The sequence below is a fragment of the Ammospiza caudacuta genome, chromosome 2 (genome assembly GCF_027887145.1).
Source record: "Ammospiza caudacuta isolate bAmmCau1 chromosome 2, bAmmCau1.pri, whole genome shotgun sequence".
Lineage (NCBI taxonomy): Eukaryota > Metazoa > Chordata > Aves > Passeriformes > Passerellidae > Ammospiza > Ammospiza caudacuta.
In genome coordinates this window covers 15,747,815-15,763,340 of record NC_080594.1, presented here as the reverse complement: position 1 = coordinate 15,763,340, position 15,526 = coordinate 15,747,815, and positions in this window count along the sequence as shown.

Here is a 15,526-nt window from a genome sequence, read left to right as displayed (position 1 = left end):
CTGTGTAGATGTGGCATTTGGGGGCATGAGTTAGTGGCAGTGCTGATTGGATTGGCTATTTAATGGTTGGATTCAACGTTCCTAAAGCTCTTTTCTGGCCTGAATGACTCTGTGATTCTACTGAATTCTCACCTTAGTTTCTCCTGAGAAGACAACTGAAAGGCATTCTGATCTGGTGGAACATATGAGCCCTGACTGGATGAGTTTGGCCCCAGGTTTTCTGGAGACCAGTGGTTTCTTGGGGGTTGCAGCTGCTGCCAGATCCACAACCAACCTGAACTTAAGTGGTCTTTTTGGGGAAACTCAATTTCTCTGGAGTGGGGCTTAGGAAACAAGGACTGCTCAAAGACCTGATTCAGTGACAGGTAGATTAAGGGGTTCAAGATACTTTAGAGTGACAAATATCTGGTAAAACTTAATTACTGTGGGGTTTTAAATTAATATATGCATTAAATGCAGTAAGAAATTTAGTGTAAAGAGGAATAGATCAAGCATGAGATACCCATGAGGATGTGGAACAAAGATGTCAATCAAAGGAATAAGGGATATCAATTTCCCTTATCAAGTTCCCTTATTATTAAGGGAATAAGGGCCTGTAGCCCAAGAGAAGCTGAGGAGACCATGGCAGTTGGGATATAGCATTGCCCAGCTGGATTTTCCCTGCATTTTGGCTCCCAGATACTCCAAATCAAAGTGGCCCACCCCTTCTTGCTGTCCCCAAGGACTCACCTCCCACACCTTGGCATGCCCAACACCCCAAAGCAGTGCCCAACACCTGAAAGCAGTTCAGCATGCTCAGGGTTAAATCAGATTTAGTATCCAAGACCTGGCAACTGAATTTTATCCCAGTGTGAGTTTTTATTATCAAATTATAGACCCAATGAAAAGAAAAACCACCACCCCCCACCCCCATCCTGCCAGAGAAATCCAGTTTGAGGTTTATAATGGAAATCATGATGGAGTCATGACTGTAGTGGCAGGAACAGCATCACTGTAGGGTGGGAGGGAAGGAAAGGGGAGAAGAGAGAGAGAAGAGAAGAAGAGAAGAGAAGAGAAGAGAAGAGAAGAGAAGAGAAGAGAAGAGAAGAGAAGAGAAGAGAAGAGAAGAGAAGAGAAGAGACGAGACGAGACGAGACGAGACGAGACGAGACGAGACGAGACGAGACGAGACGAGACGAGACGAGAAGAGAAGAGAAGAGAAGAGAAGAGAAGAGAAGAGAAGAGAAGAGAAGAGAAGAGAAGAGAAGAGAAGAGAAGAACTACTTGCTACGCCCAAAAAGCTAGAGGAGATGGATTCAATGACTGGATGGGAAAAGGGCTACTTGCCAAGATGAACTTTCAAAGATTAAATATTTGCTCTGGTGAAAACTATATCCACAGTATTTGTGCAGCCTCGTGCTAGGGAAGGTGAAATGCTGAAGCAGCTCCTCTGCTGGGGGGGCACCATGACTCTTTGCACCCTGAGACGGGAAAAATGAAGCATATCCATTTCCAGGATATAGACAGCTGTCTAGATGTGGAAAAATTCAAATTATATAGGGCAAAACAATGCTGAGCTGCAATAATTTTTCATAATGTGGGTTTAATAAGGTGGAGGTGCAGCCTTTTCCAACATTAAATAAGAAAAGAAGTAGTAAAGCTTCTGGATCTCATCTTTGTTTTTATCTGGCCATAAAGGAAGGCAAAACATTTGTGAGTTTCTTGCAAATCCCAGCTCCTGAACTGGCACTCTAGAGCCTGGGTTTGCAATAAGTTTGGTCCATTGTCTCCGGCACCTCTTAAAAAGACAAAGGAGAAACTATGTTTGGCTCCAGCAGAAAGTGAGAGTTGAGAATGAGACAATAAAGCAAAAATAGTCACATTTTATTGCCTTACTCACCAATGGTTTCTTGAGTATGGTATAACTTATGGAAGCTTTGATTTACACTGGTGTGAGTTTTATCTGCTGCTGTCTTGGCCAGTTCATTCTTAATGCTGAGACCTATGGGCCTCTGCTGACTTTCTTGGTTAAATAAATTAAAGGAAATATAAACATTAATGGAAGTCAATTTATGGCTAGATTGGAGCATTGTATCTTACACCATGGGTCTGATCCAAACCCCATTAATACAAATCTTACTGACATCCCTGAATCAGGCACTATCTTTGGGCTTTTCCTTCTCACTATGAAATGAACAGTTAAAAATGGTTTTAAATGAGATTATATCATCCCTCAAAAGCCATCCTGCACAAAACTTTCAACCCTTGTCACCTCTGGGGAGGCAGTGCATTTGGGATGTTTTAGGGGCTGTTATTTGAAGGCTGAAGATATTCCTCCCACAGTGATGCCTCCCCCCATTTTCCTCTCCATGCCAACCATCCCACCCTTTAAATATCCCCTCTTGAAGCATTTTGCAATGCATCACATGCTATTTGTGGCTAAACAGATTTTTGGCTCTTCTGTATGATACAGAACCTACTTCCAGCTCTTCAGGCACTTTCTCAGACTATTTCTTGCCAAAATTTTACTTTTTTGGCATATTTGAATGTAAGAAAGCTTTCTGCTGCTTTTATTTTTATTACTTTTTATTTTGTTAATTATTGTTTATTCAGTGATGCTTTCTGACACATATATCTCTGCCAGCAGCAAAACTGCTGCCTTGCCATTCCACTGTCTGCCTTGATGTGCTTTGATATGCTCCTTCCCTGGCTCACCCTCTCCAGTTTATAAAAAAACAACCACCAAACCACCAAAACAAGCAAGAAAATGGAACAACAACCAAAGAACATTGCATGCACTTTTTGTGCTGAAGGAAAAAAGAGCAGAAGACAGAAGAACAGGGAAGTGCAATTCTTTTAAAAAGTGTAAAAATATAGGAGTTGTCCCACAGAGTATTAGGATGAGTCAGTAACTGGGGCTGTTATGTTTTCACATGGAAGTAGCAAGTTCTGGGTTGTTCTCATAGCAAAAGTCTTACTGTTATCACAGCTGTGGGAGGTATAAACAGAGCAGTGAGAAGGAGTAGTTCCTCAGAGAATATCAATTATTGTAGTTTATCAAGGCTGTGGCTTTTCACAACTGATCACGTCCTGTTGATATTAGTAGAACTTTTCCTCTGAGCCAGTCAGGGACTAGATTCAGAAAGTGAAAGACAAGAAGAAAGCCTTGGGTTAGATCTCTGTTCTGGAGAGGAGCAGGGAATATATCCCAGAATGGTTCCAGCCTAGAGCCCTCAGCCTGCATGAATGCATTCTTTGGGGTGACACCTAAACTTCTTGGGTCTATAGGCAGGTGGTCCTTGCCAGCAGAGGCTGTTAAAGCACGTGCATTCTTACACACATACACCCCCATGAGGGGCTGGGCTCTGGCAGGTGAGGCAGCTGTTCCAACCCAGCAAGCTGGAATAAATCACAGAGCCTGATGTCCCTGTTTAAATACCATTTACCAGCAGTTCAAGGGAGGTGATTCTGCCCCCCTGCTTGGCTCTGGTGTGACCCCACCTGCAGAGCTGCTTCCATATCCAGAGACCCCAACATCAAAAGGATGCAAAGCTGCTGGGGTGAGTGGAGAGGAGGCTGTGAAGATGCTGTGAGGGCTGCAGCCCTTCTGTTCTGGAGACAGGCTGGGAGAGCTGGGGGTTCAGCCTGGAGAAGAGAAGGCTCTGGGGACACCTCATTGTTGTCTTTTTGTACTTAAACAGGGCTTATAAAAGATTTGAAGAGTGATTTTTAACATGGCCACATAGTGATAGCAGAAAGAAAATGTTTTAAACTGAAAGAGGATGGATTTAGGTCTGATATTTTGAAGAAATTATTTACTCTGAGGATGATATGCTGTTTGGCTGTATTATTTCTCATGGAATTTAAAATGTTAGGCAGGTGGGGTGGGGTGTCCCCTATAGGACTCATGTCCCAAGCCTCTGTGAGCTGATGAAGCAGCATTATAGCCCCAGCTAAGTCATGCAAGTATGACCATTCCCCATCGGGCACATCCTCTAGAGACATCCAGAATCCTGCTTAGCTCACAGAGATCGGTGAGGGATGGACATGGTATCAGGAGAGACAATTTTGAGTGCTGCCTTCAGGCTTTTGTGGCCACTCCACATTGCAGCTGAGCTGCCATGTTTATCAGCACTGGTGCCTGTGAGGATATGCCCAAGTAAGGTGGCTCAAACAAGACCCCATTTCTTTTCCCCATATTTCACCTTAATGAATTTCCTGTAGTCATGCTGACAAGCACCTGACTCTATGAACAAAGTGACATATGGACATTTGGTTTTCAAATACACCTTGTATTTGGCTGAGGAGAGAACAAGCTTCATGAATGTTTACCCTACAGAGTTCCTCACTTAAAATATCTTCATGAATATTTGTTCTGTAGATCCCAATTCACAATTAAGTAATTCACAATTAAGTGAGTAAGTGTTATGTAGCAGCCTTTGCTATTCAAGAGTGATGATACCAGGCAGCAAAAGGAGCAAACACCTGCCTAACCTTCTGAGCCATGCTATAATTAACCCTTGAAATGGCTCTGAAATAGAATTCAAGTAACTCAGTGCTGACTCAGGCCATGAATCCATATTATAACCTTAAAGGTGCTATAGTTTGCTCAGAATCTATTTCACAATGTTTTTTATGATAAGCATACCCCAATATGGAAGACAAGCCAAACCCTGTTTGTAGGGAAACAGAAAACCTAACAGAACCATAAGGTTGAATCAGTGAGAAATCACATTAAGATTACAGAGAAATCACTCAGGGGAAAAAAAAAATCTCTGCTGTCAACAAGAAGGATTCATCTCAGGTGTGTTCCTGTCAGTTTAGGATAAGAACATAACAACCAAGCCTGGCTGCTTCTAGGAAAGGATGAAAGGTTTTCATGGCATCCCCTTAAAGATCATTCTTTAATGAAACCAATTGAAAAGGAAGATAACTCAGGCTGGATATCTCAAGAATGTCTTGAGCATGTCTTAAAGAATGCCCACATAAATCAGAGACTGTGTTTTTGTGTGCTGGTCTCCCAGCAGTGCAAACAGATGAGAAACTCTGGGTATCCACAGTTGTGTCCCAGCAGGGAGAAAATGGCACCTGGAGTATTAGCAGGGACTAAATTGGGCATGGATGCTCAAAAAGTAGACCCCACTTGAGCTGTACAGATTTGCTTCAAAAATTATGTTTCCAAGTCAGCAAAAGATTGAGTGAGACAGATGTGTGAATTGATTCCTGGGAAAAGCAAAGATTTCAGGTAAACCATAAAAGTCTGGTGTTGTCTATGGTTTATGATTACATAGCCCTGGGTATATTTGAGAGAGGTTTTCCTTGTCCAAATTGTTCCAGTCTGAGTTTCAAAGAATGGTACCTTCTTTGTTACCTTCTCTGCTGCCTTTCCAGCTCTTGTCAAGTTAGGTCATAAGGTGATCATGCCATTAATCTCCTTGCTGTCCTAAGTTTCCATCAAAAAGAAGACTTTTTTCGCAGTTTCAAGCAGAAATACTTGTCTGAGCTGGGGCACTGCAGGTTGCTTTGAGATCCTTCCCCAGTCTGGGTGTTGTATATTCTCTGCTCAAGGCCATGGACTGCAAATAACCAAGGTGACCCATGGCCCATCTCGGTATTGATTTGCTTTGCCTGGTCTAAAAATGTGCCAGAGAACCACAGAATCACTGAATCATTTGGGTTGGAAATGATCTGTAAAATCATGAAGTCCAGCTGTTCTCCCAGCACTGTCAAGGTCACCACTAACTCATGTCCCCAAGTGCCACATCCTGTTAGATCTGTTAAATCCCTCCAGGGATGGGGACTCCACCACTGCCCTGGGCAGCCTGTTCTGAGGCTTTGCAACCATTTTGAAGAAGAAATTTTTCCTAATCCCCAGTCTAAACTTCCTCTGGCACAGCTTGAGGCCATTTCCTCTTGTTCTGTTGCTTGTTACCCTGAGGAAAAATGTCCTTTCAGTGGGGACCTGTGTGTCTGGATCTTCAGAAATGTTAAGCCCATTTGGTCACAGATGGGTTTGCAGAGATGTTCAGCTTCCACTTAGGCTACAGAAATCTTATTTTTTAAGCACTGGAAGCATTGGAATATCTGTTTAGGAGACATAGTAGCAGGGATGACTGCCTTAAACCCTGCAAAAAGTCCACCCTCTTTTTTGGAAGTTCTTGTCTGAAGACCTCTCCAAAAGCCCTTTGGATAACCTGGCCCTCATGCTGCCTTGCAGGAGATCGTCCCAAGGCCCATGACTCAGAGCAAAACCTGGCACAGCTCTCTGCTGCTCCCTGCTTCACATCACAGAGTCAGAATGAATGTTGGGATCAGAGACTAGAATAAAATTGGGCAGAAACAGGCATGTCTAACAAATATCTCGCTTGTGATGAGGTGTTTCTGCTCTCAGCCAGCAGCCGCAAAGCAGGGACAATAATGAAAGGCACCCCCTTGAACATTTTACATTGTTCCTCCTATTCTAAACAGACAATTTATGCATTTTATCCTTTCCAGCTGGTGTCATTCTCTCCACTCTTGCAAATCACTGCTATTAATTATGCACCCACAGCTAAGCCCCCCTGCAAGGAGGATTCCAGCTCCAGCACTGCAGCAAAGGAGGCGTTACTGGACTTCTTTGGGAAGGGAAAGCACTCCTCCACCCTGAAGGGAGCGTTCAGCTTTGGAGAGAGGAGTTGACAGCTGGTTTTTATTAGCCTTTAAAAGGCAGTGTTGGGGTAGGTGTGGGACCTTTGGTCTGGAAGAGAAGCTTTTTCTGGTCAGTCCCAGGGGTGGAAGGTCAGGCTTACTTGGTCTCCAGCCAAAAGGCACAAAATTCGAGAAACTGCTTTGATTTTTCTCTGGCTGGTGATGGGAGCTGGGCTGGTGCAGTGGGACAAGAATTGGTCACTGCTGTGGCTTGAACTGGGCATGGACTGGGCACTCCTACAGCACAGATGATGAGTGATGATAATATAGACAAGGCAAGGGAGACAAAACCCACTGATATTTAGGGAAAATGGATTGTGGCCACACTTTTACAGGCAGATAATTTGGATACCACTGCGCAAAAATGTCTGCTATTTAAGGGCAAGAGGAAAATGAAGGCAGAATAACTCTTCAGGCTTGCATTTCATGCTGGAAAATGCCATAATTTTCTGTAAGATGTCTGATGGAGGAGAAATTTCAGGTTGCTGCAATCTTTCTGATTTACAGAGGTGGCCTTGTATGCCAGAGGAAGGACAAAGAGTGGTCTCATCCCCTTGTAAAGCTGTCTATGCTATAGGTACAAGGCAGTTTGCATATGGCCTCTGTAGGATCTGGCCTCCATCTCTAGGGTTTGGGAACAACAAGAAGAACCACAGAGCTTTTGCCTCCTTCTGACTGCAACACCTTGGGACAAAAACCTGTGTGTTATTTACCTTAGAGCTGCCAGGCCTTGCTGAGGCACAGCCAGAGCTGCACCCTCTCCATGCATGATGAAGTGTGGCTGTGATGGATGCTCACACATCTCTCCTCTGCCGGGACACTCCTTGCCATCCTAGTCGCTGCTGGGTCTCTGCCAAAGTGTATTCTTTTATTAACCCACTGCCTGGCTTCAGAACAACCTCATGATAAAAAAAAATCACGTATCAGAGGCTATCATCCCCTTCCCAGAGATGTGACACTTCTCCCTGGATGCTGTACAGATCAGTCTTGTACCAATGTATTTGCCCCTCAGAAGTAACAATTCTTGCTGTGAGGCAGTCCAAAGTAATGACTCCTCAATTATGTTCCCTAGTCTTGATTTAATTTGGAAGAACTTCACTTTCTGAATCCTTACTTTTTCATATATGCTCCTGCTCTTCAGCATTTTGAAAATTATTTTAGCATCAAACAGTCTTTTCTTCTTCTCCCTATCAGAAAATAAAGTATGTATGTGAAAATTCAAAATTAATATTATAATAATTTAACTTATTTCTAGTAAGGGGCAGAGCCTTTTTAAAAAATGTCCCTATTAATGCTTGAAATTGAAACTTAGGAAACCAGTGAAAAAATTGTATCTGCTTAGCTAGTAAATAGGGTCAAGGGCACAAACCTGGTCACTGACCTGTCATTTATTGTCATACATGATTTCTCACCAAAAAAAAAACACTCACTAAAGTCATTGCAGGCTTGGGGATTTAAGAAAGATGTTTCCTGATGCAGAGTGTGGGTAATGGAGCTTAGTTTTCCATTCCACTTGTGCTTTGGGACAGTAAATGGCCACAAAGTTTTTTATACTTGTAGCTCAAAGTTATTTATATTTGTAGCTGGAGCCGTGCCTCAAGATGACCAGAACACTTGTTTAAAATGTAGGAATGGCGTCCTGTAACATGCTTGGGAACCTTCCAACTACTGGTACCAGTTAAACAATTTCAAAAAAATTCATTGGGAGCATTTATCCATGGCTTCTTTGGCTGCCAATAAAGAACACACACTAATGCTGGGTGAAATGCTGCTCTAACCCCTTTGGGAGGATGGCAGCTTTTGTAGCCCATTCATAGCGCACAGCATCTTGAAATTCACTGATCAAACTGTAACACCACACCCCACAATACACATAATTGTATCCTATCAATAAATATTTGGAGAGTGCCATGACTCAGCACACTGCTGCGGAGATTTTTTAAATGAATGAACATGGACCTCTGCTCCATCAGAGTTTACCGTGGAGTCCTGGATCTGCAGATGTATAATATTTTCCTGAGTCATCCATGGAGGGTCTTCTTCTGTGGCAGGGATGGAAGAAGAGAGAGAGAGGAGATACACACATAAAAACAAATGATAATTAAATGCTACTGAAGGGTGCACGGGTGGTCCTAGGGCATTAGTAACAGAATATGCCTTTTTTGTTTGTGTGGTTGGTTGAAATCCAGTTGAGTTCAGCACCTGTGTGGTATCTTGTTCCCAATGGCAGAGTTATGGTTTATATAACACAATCTGGGAAGGTCTGCAACAGATTCAGGACTTTTGCAAGGGATTGCAGGACTCCTTGAGTGAGAGTCACTCCTGATGAGTTGCATTTGAAGTCAGGGGCAGGTGTAGCTGATGTCTGGGTGGAGAGAGTCTCACCTGTGCTGTCCATGGTAGCTTTTAAGATAGATGTCAGTCTTCTAAAGCTCAGGGGAGACCTTATCACTCTCTACAACTGCCTGAAAAGACACTGTAGGGAAGTGGGGGAGTCAGTCTTTTCCCCAAGGTATCAAGCAATAAGACCAGAAAAACAGAATCAAGTTTCACCATGAGAGGTTAAGGTTGGATATTACAAGAAATTTCTTCTCCCAAAGGGTTGTTTAGCCCTGGAACAGGGTGCCCAAGGCAGTGTTGGAGTCCTAATGCCTGGAGGGATGTAAAAGCTGTGTGGATGTGGGGACATGGATTCGTGGTGGGCTTGGCAGTGCTGGGGGAATGCTTGAACTTGGTGATCTTGTAGGGCTTTTCCAACATAAACTATTCTATGATTCTGTGTCTCAGCTCCATAGACACTCTTTATAAATCCTGCATGGACTTGCTGGTATATTTGGAGAAGTCTTCACATTTTGGAGGTTACCTGGTCCAACAGATGACAATAAAGCCTTATTTTCCAGTTCAGTTATCTTTCTGACATGATAATGAATTTCTTACAGCACCCCAAACATATTTCCAAAGTTTAGCAAGAATATGATTTTACGAACATTTCAGCCTAATAACTAGGTCAGCTGGGAAATGCAATCCAGAAAATCTCATCTAGCTGCCTCTCCTTCTGTTAATGGATGGATACAGCCACACTCCATAAAATCTTTCTTTGCAGACTGCAAAGCCAAAGTGGGTTCTTTGCTCAACATCCACTTGCTTCCTTGGGGCTTAAATGCCAATGGAAAGCCCCAGCTCTGGTTTGTTAATTGTCACAATTGTTTGACCAGTTCTGTTTTAGGAAAATCCCATTAAAAATGGTGAATCGTTGTCTCCTGCTGATGTGAACGGTAATAGCTTTGACCCACAGAAGCAGTAGGACTCCTGACTTTTAATGACTTTTAATGACTGCTAAACTTTTAGATTTAGATTACTGGTTCAGCACCCAGGTCCAGTGAAATAAACCCTCACATGCACACCTTGGCAGCTCCCAACCTCCCAGGTGCCTCAAAGCAGCCATTCTATGCCACCAGAGGATGAGGAGCAGAAGACAAAAAACTGCAACAATTCAACCACGGACTTCCCTGATTCATCAAAGCACTTAGAACACAACATGTCCCATAAAGAGTATTTAAATATGTGCTGAAATAGTTTGGCATATCAAGCTTGAGGGCTTGACTTTGCACAAAATGTCTCAGATTAAAGGTTTGGAATGGTTTTAAACTTCCCAAGGCTCTTTCTGAATAACTTTCTGTATGCATGTGGATAGCGCAGAGCATATTTATCCAATATCCTTCATGTATGTATCCTTCTAGTTTCTTACTCTTTGTCCCACCTTTTCACTTGTATCTCCTATGTCCTTCTGTCATGATGAACACATGGACAAGTAGCTCCCATGGACACTGCAACAAGTAGATACTTGTACTCCAGTGCCATTTTTTAATGACTCCTCTGCATGTCAGACATGGTATAGTGGTGGCCCTGTCAGTGCTGGACTCAATGATCTTACAGGGATTTTCTAACCTTAATGATTCTGTGATTCTGAGCCTTAACAATTTGTTAGCACTCAAGAAAACCACCCAGGTTGGAACCATTTCCTTCTTTCCACATTTCTTTTTGTCTTAGGTTGCAAGATGTGGCTGGGGGTGTGTATTCTATTGCCATCTGTTAGAGGTGGGGCAATTATCTTCTGTTAATTGGGCAGTTTCCTTTATCTCTTCCATGACCAGTCCTTCTTCCAGGAAATATCTTCTGTTAATGGGCCATTGAGTGTCACTGCATGACTGATAAAATTACATCATCCCATTGTGAGATGCTCCACCCAGGGGGAGGAGCCAAGCATTCCTACCTGGGTATAATCTAAGGGTTGGAACACCAGAGACAGCCTTTTCTCACTGGATTTCCAGAGGAGCAGCTGTCTTCTCCACTGGATTCCCAGAGGAAGACCAGGCCCATCTACACCACCACAGGACTTTCAGAGGAAGACTACACCCTTCTACAGGGTCACTGCTTCAACAGAACCACATCTGCCACTCCAGGAGGACTGCATCCACCATTTAATTGGAATGCTACCAACACCCTGACCCACAGGGTGTCAGGTTGTGTTCTGACTCTGTCTGTGTTGTTTGGTATTGCTGCATTGTTTATTTTATTCCTAGTAAAGAACTATTATTCCTGCTCCCATATCTTTGCCATTAATTTCAAAATTATAACAATTCAGAGGGAGGGAGTTTGCATTTTCATTTCAAGGGAGGCTCCTGCCTTCCTGTCTTTTCAAACCAACACACTACTCCACACCATCACCTCTCAGCACCTGTTAAGGCCAGTCACCTCTCAGCAGCAATATTAAGACCATGAAGATCCTATGGAAGGACTCATGTCGCTGTGTTGTTTGCACAGTTCTGAGCACAGCAGGTGCCTACTGCATAGTCATGAGTATTACAACTGCCAAAACTTACTACTTCTACACCTATTGACTAATAACAACTGCATTAACTGTGCTGCCCTTTAAAGGTGAAGGTAATTTGGGAAAAGGGTATTTATACAGAAATCAGAGCATTTGCACAGCAAATCAGACTGTAATAGATATACCAGGCAATTCCCCCATGTAAATAATTCCTCCCTGGAGAACCCTGACAAAACCTCCTCATAGGTACACATTTGTGAGGGTCAGTGGGATGGGAGAAGGGCCAGGGAAATGGAAGTTTGGAGCAGTTTGAGCAACTGGGCAACTGTCACACAAAGAAAGATGGACATACTGTGCAAAACAAATTATATAATGGCTTTGGGAAATTGGGATTGTGTATACAGGGTTCTTTGCAGTTCACACAGGACCTTTTGTGACTTGTTATATGAATGCAATCAGCAAAGGGACACACACACACACAAAAAATATCCTCTATAAGTAGCTGTCCTGAAAACAAACCGTAAGGAAACTGTTCTGAGTGTCTTGATCCAGAGACTAAAGCATTTATTCTCTTTCCTTTCACCTGAAACCCACAATTAAACCACATGAAAAAAAGTACACAAATACTTTTGCAACCAGCATTCATTTTTTTAGAGCCCATAGCTGACAGATGTCTTAAATTCAGACTCATGAGGCCTTAAGTTCAGAAGCCAGTTGTGCTTTTCTTTCTTACAGGGTTTTTATCTTAAGGTTTTTTTCTTCTATTTTTTTTCTTTTCCTTTTATTTTCCTTCTTCTTCCTTTTTTTTTTTCTTTGTTCATTTGTCCTTTTCTGTTGCTGTTTTCTTTTTTTAAAATTTTTCCTTTTTATTAACCTCTTTTTTATTTCTTCATTTTTGCTTTTTTATTTTGGTGTTCTCTTCTCCCTTTTGCTCCCCCCCCCCCCTTTCCCTTTTCTTTTTAGTTTTTCTATTTTCTTTTAATTTTTTAAATTTTATTTTTCTTTTCCCTTCTTGTTTTTCTTTCTCTTTTTCCCTTTTTATTTTTTTACTTTTCCTCTTTTCTTGTATACGTCCTCTCCTCTCCTCTCCTCTCCTCTCCTCTCCTCTCCTCTCCTCTCTTCCCTTTCCCTTTCCCTTTTTATATTTTCCTCCCTCTTTCTCTCCCGTTAGCAGGCAATCACCAAGCCTCCAACCCCGAAACCGACCTGAAAGCAAAATCCAGACCTCCGCATCTGCTCTTCCCACCGATCACAGACGATCAGAGCAGAGGTTTGGAACCTGCAGGCTGACAGCAGGACGTGCTGAGGTACAGTTTGAGCAGGGACTACCGTGGGCGGTGATTCCCGACCCTGGCAGACGAGCCCGATCTCCGGGCACAGCGCCGTGAGTGTCGCTGTCCTTGTCCGGGCAGGGCAGCGCGGGGCACCCCGGCAGCGCTCACCTTCCGGCCAGAACACCGACTCGCTGTTTTCGTTGCTAATCACTGTTAATCATTAACCTCTCATTAGAATAACACCGCTGGGTCCCCGCCGTGCCCTGGGCCGCGGCCGAGCCCCCTGCCCTGTCCCGGCCCTGTGCCGGGATGGGAGCGGGGAGGGGATGCGCGGAGCCCCCGGGGCCCGGCCTGCCCGCCAGGGCATCCGCGGGGCGCGGAGCCTTTTGTTATGCTAATCCGAGCTGACATCACCCCGCATATCAAAGCCGAGGGGCCGCATATAAGGCGGCTGCGGGGCCTCCCCGGCAGAGCGGCCCCGCTCCCCGCGCAGCCCGCTCCGGGCCGAGGTAAGCGGGGACGGCGGCTGTGCGAGCACTGCCGGGAGAGGTGGGAAGGGGACAGCGGCTCCGGGCAGCCCCTCGGAACGCCCAAGGTGCGGGGCTGGCCCAGAACAGGGGTTTGCGAGGCGTGGACGGAATTCCGAGGAGAGGGGATGCATCCCGGAGGATGCAGGGAAGTAGGAAGACGCTGGGGGTTTCGGCGGAGAGAGGATTCTTAGAGGCTGCAAAGCAGACCGAGGAGATGCCAGAGAGAGAGGCGGCTTGGGGACTGCAAGGGAGAAGGGAGACCCGGAGGACTGCAAGGAAAAGGGGGACCCGGGAGGATGCATGGGGCAGGGAGAACCGAGGGAATGCGAGGGCGAGGGGAGGCTGGAGACTGCAAGGGAGAGGGGATACCCGGGGGAAAGCAAGGAAGGAGGAGACTCGGAGGCTGAATTAAGAGACCTCACGCCCGGCAAGGGGAAGCCTGAGTGCAGGAGCGAGGGGAAAGGGAGACCCAGAGCGTGGAGAGACCCGATGAGCTGCAGGGGAGAGGAGAAACCCGAGAGTTGGATGGGACACTGGAGACCCAGGGGCTGGTGGCAGAGGGGGCACGTGGAGCTGCAAACGTGCAGGGCAATGCAAGGAGCTGCAGAGGGGAGAGGAGTCCGGGACGCTGCAGGGTGGTGGGGACACCCGGGGGCTGCGGGGGACGAGGAAGATCCAGAAGGCAGCAAGGGAGTGGTGAGACCCGGCAGCTGGAATCAGCTCCACCACCAGCTCTATTCCTTTTCTCTACTCCTACTCCTCGCTGTAGGTCATCTGGGGATGTGCTACCCCTAAACCAGGCTGCTGTGCTCTTGGAGAGGGCTGCAGGCTGGCAGCAGAGTCAGGTGGATGTCTTTGTTTCCTGGACAGGAAAACTGGAAAAATGTGAGCTGAATACTCACACTTTTATGTACAGTTAAAATTGCCCGTTCCCATCCCTGAGTCCAGAGTCTTGGAAGTGTCTGATGGGAGTGTTTTCTGTGTGCCAGAGTGCAGCTGGCTGCAAACAGCCTTGAGGTGAAAAGAGAGCTTTGAGTTAAAAGCAGCTCCTGTTTTTAGGAGTCCACAGGCCACTTGCTGTTGGTTTGATCAGTGACCCAGAGCTCACCAGAGCTGTAAACATCACATCTGCCCCAAAGTGTGTCCCACCCTTGCAAATTGCTCTTGCAAATGTAATCTGTGTTGGACTGAGTGGAAAAATGCATTATTACCTCTCCAAATAAAAGGGGTGCAATTGCATGCAAAGCTCTCAGTTCTTTGAGAGGTATGGAGAAATTAGATAATTTCTCTTCCACTCCAGGAGTTGAAAAAACCCCAAACTGTGACTTTTTCAAGGCAAGGGGGGAGAGTAGAGAATGGTGTTGGCTGGTCAGGTTTAGTGAGAGCGTTTTAGACCATCTGAGACATTTTACACCCAATTCTTGTGTTGTCCAGCAGTTCACAGGTGTGAGATAAAGGGTCTGAAATATGTAAATAGACACTGAAAGGCATGGGCAGGATTAAGGGTTGAAGGTTTCCAGTGTGCTTGTGGAGCAGTGGGAAGAAAAGGGCTCCCAAAGAGTAAAAGATACAGAAATACTCTGAAACAAGAAGCATGTGTGCCTGGATCCTCATGGGAGCAGTGCCTTCAAGGGATGCATCAAACCCAAATCCAAGCGGGCATTAAGGAAAATCCATGGCAATGAAATCCTGCCTCCCTTGTAGGCAGTCAGTTTTGTCTTGGACTTCAAGGGAGCCAGGAACTCGCCCATACAGGTTATTAAACTCCTTTGTAATAACAGCACTTCTCTAGAAACCCTTTACTCCAGGCACTGGGGCTGGGATAGCCAAAAAGCAGCCTGAATAGAAAAATATGCTGCAGATGGCTAAGAAAACACTCAGAAATATTCATTCCCCCAGCCCAATTGCTCCCCAAATGGGAATATTTAGGCAGAAAGCTGCAGCAGGGCAAATCCAGAGCTGGGGATCAGGAAGGATACTCTTTTTCCAGGGTAAGAGGTCTCCCAGAGTGAAGCTGACTGCTCCAACCATTCCCAGTCCCTTCCCAAACCTCTTTGAGGGGGCATTGTGGGGGGGACGAACAGTTACAGTTTGGGTTTGCCAGTCTGCTGTGCAATGGGTTGTGAGACTCCAGAGATGCAATGTGGTGGGCAGGTTTTTCTGTTTATTTTACTGTTGTGTTTCTCATGGGATGAGAAACCACTGCAAAGACCACAAAAAGCAGC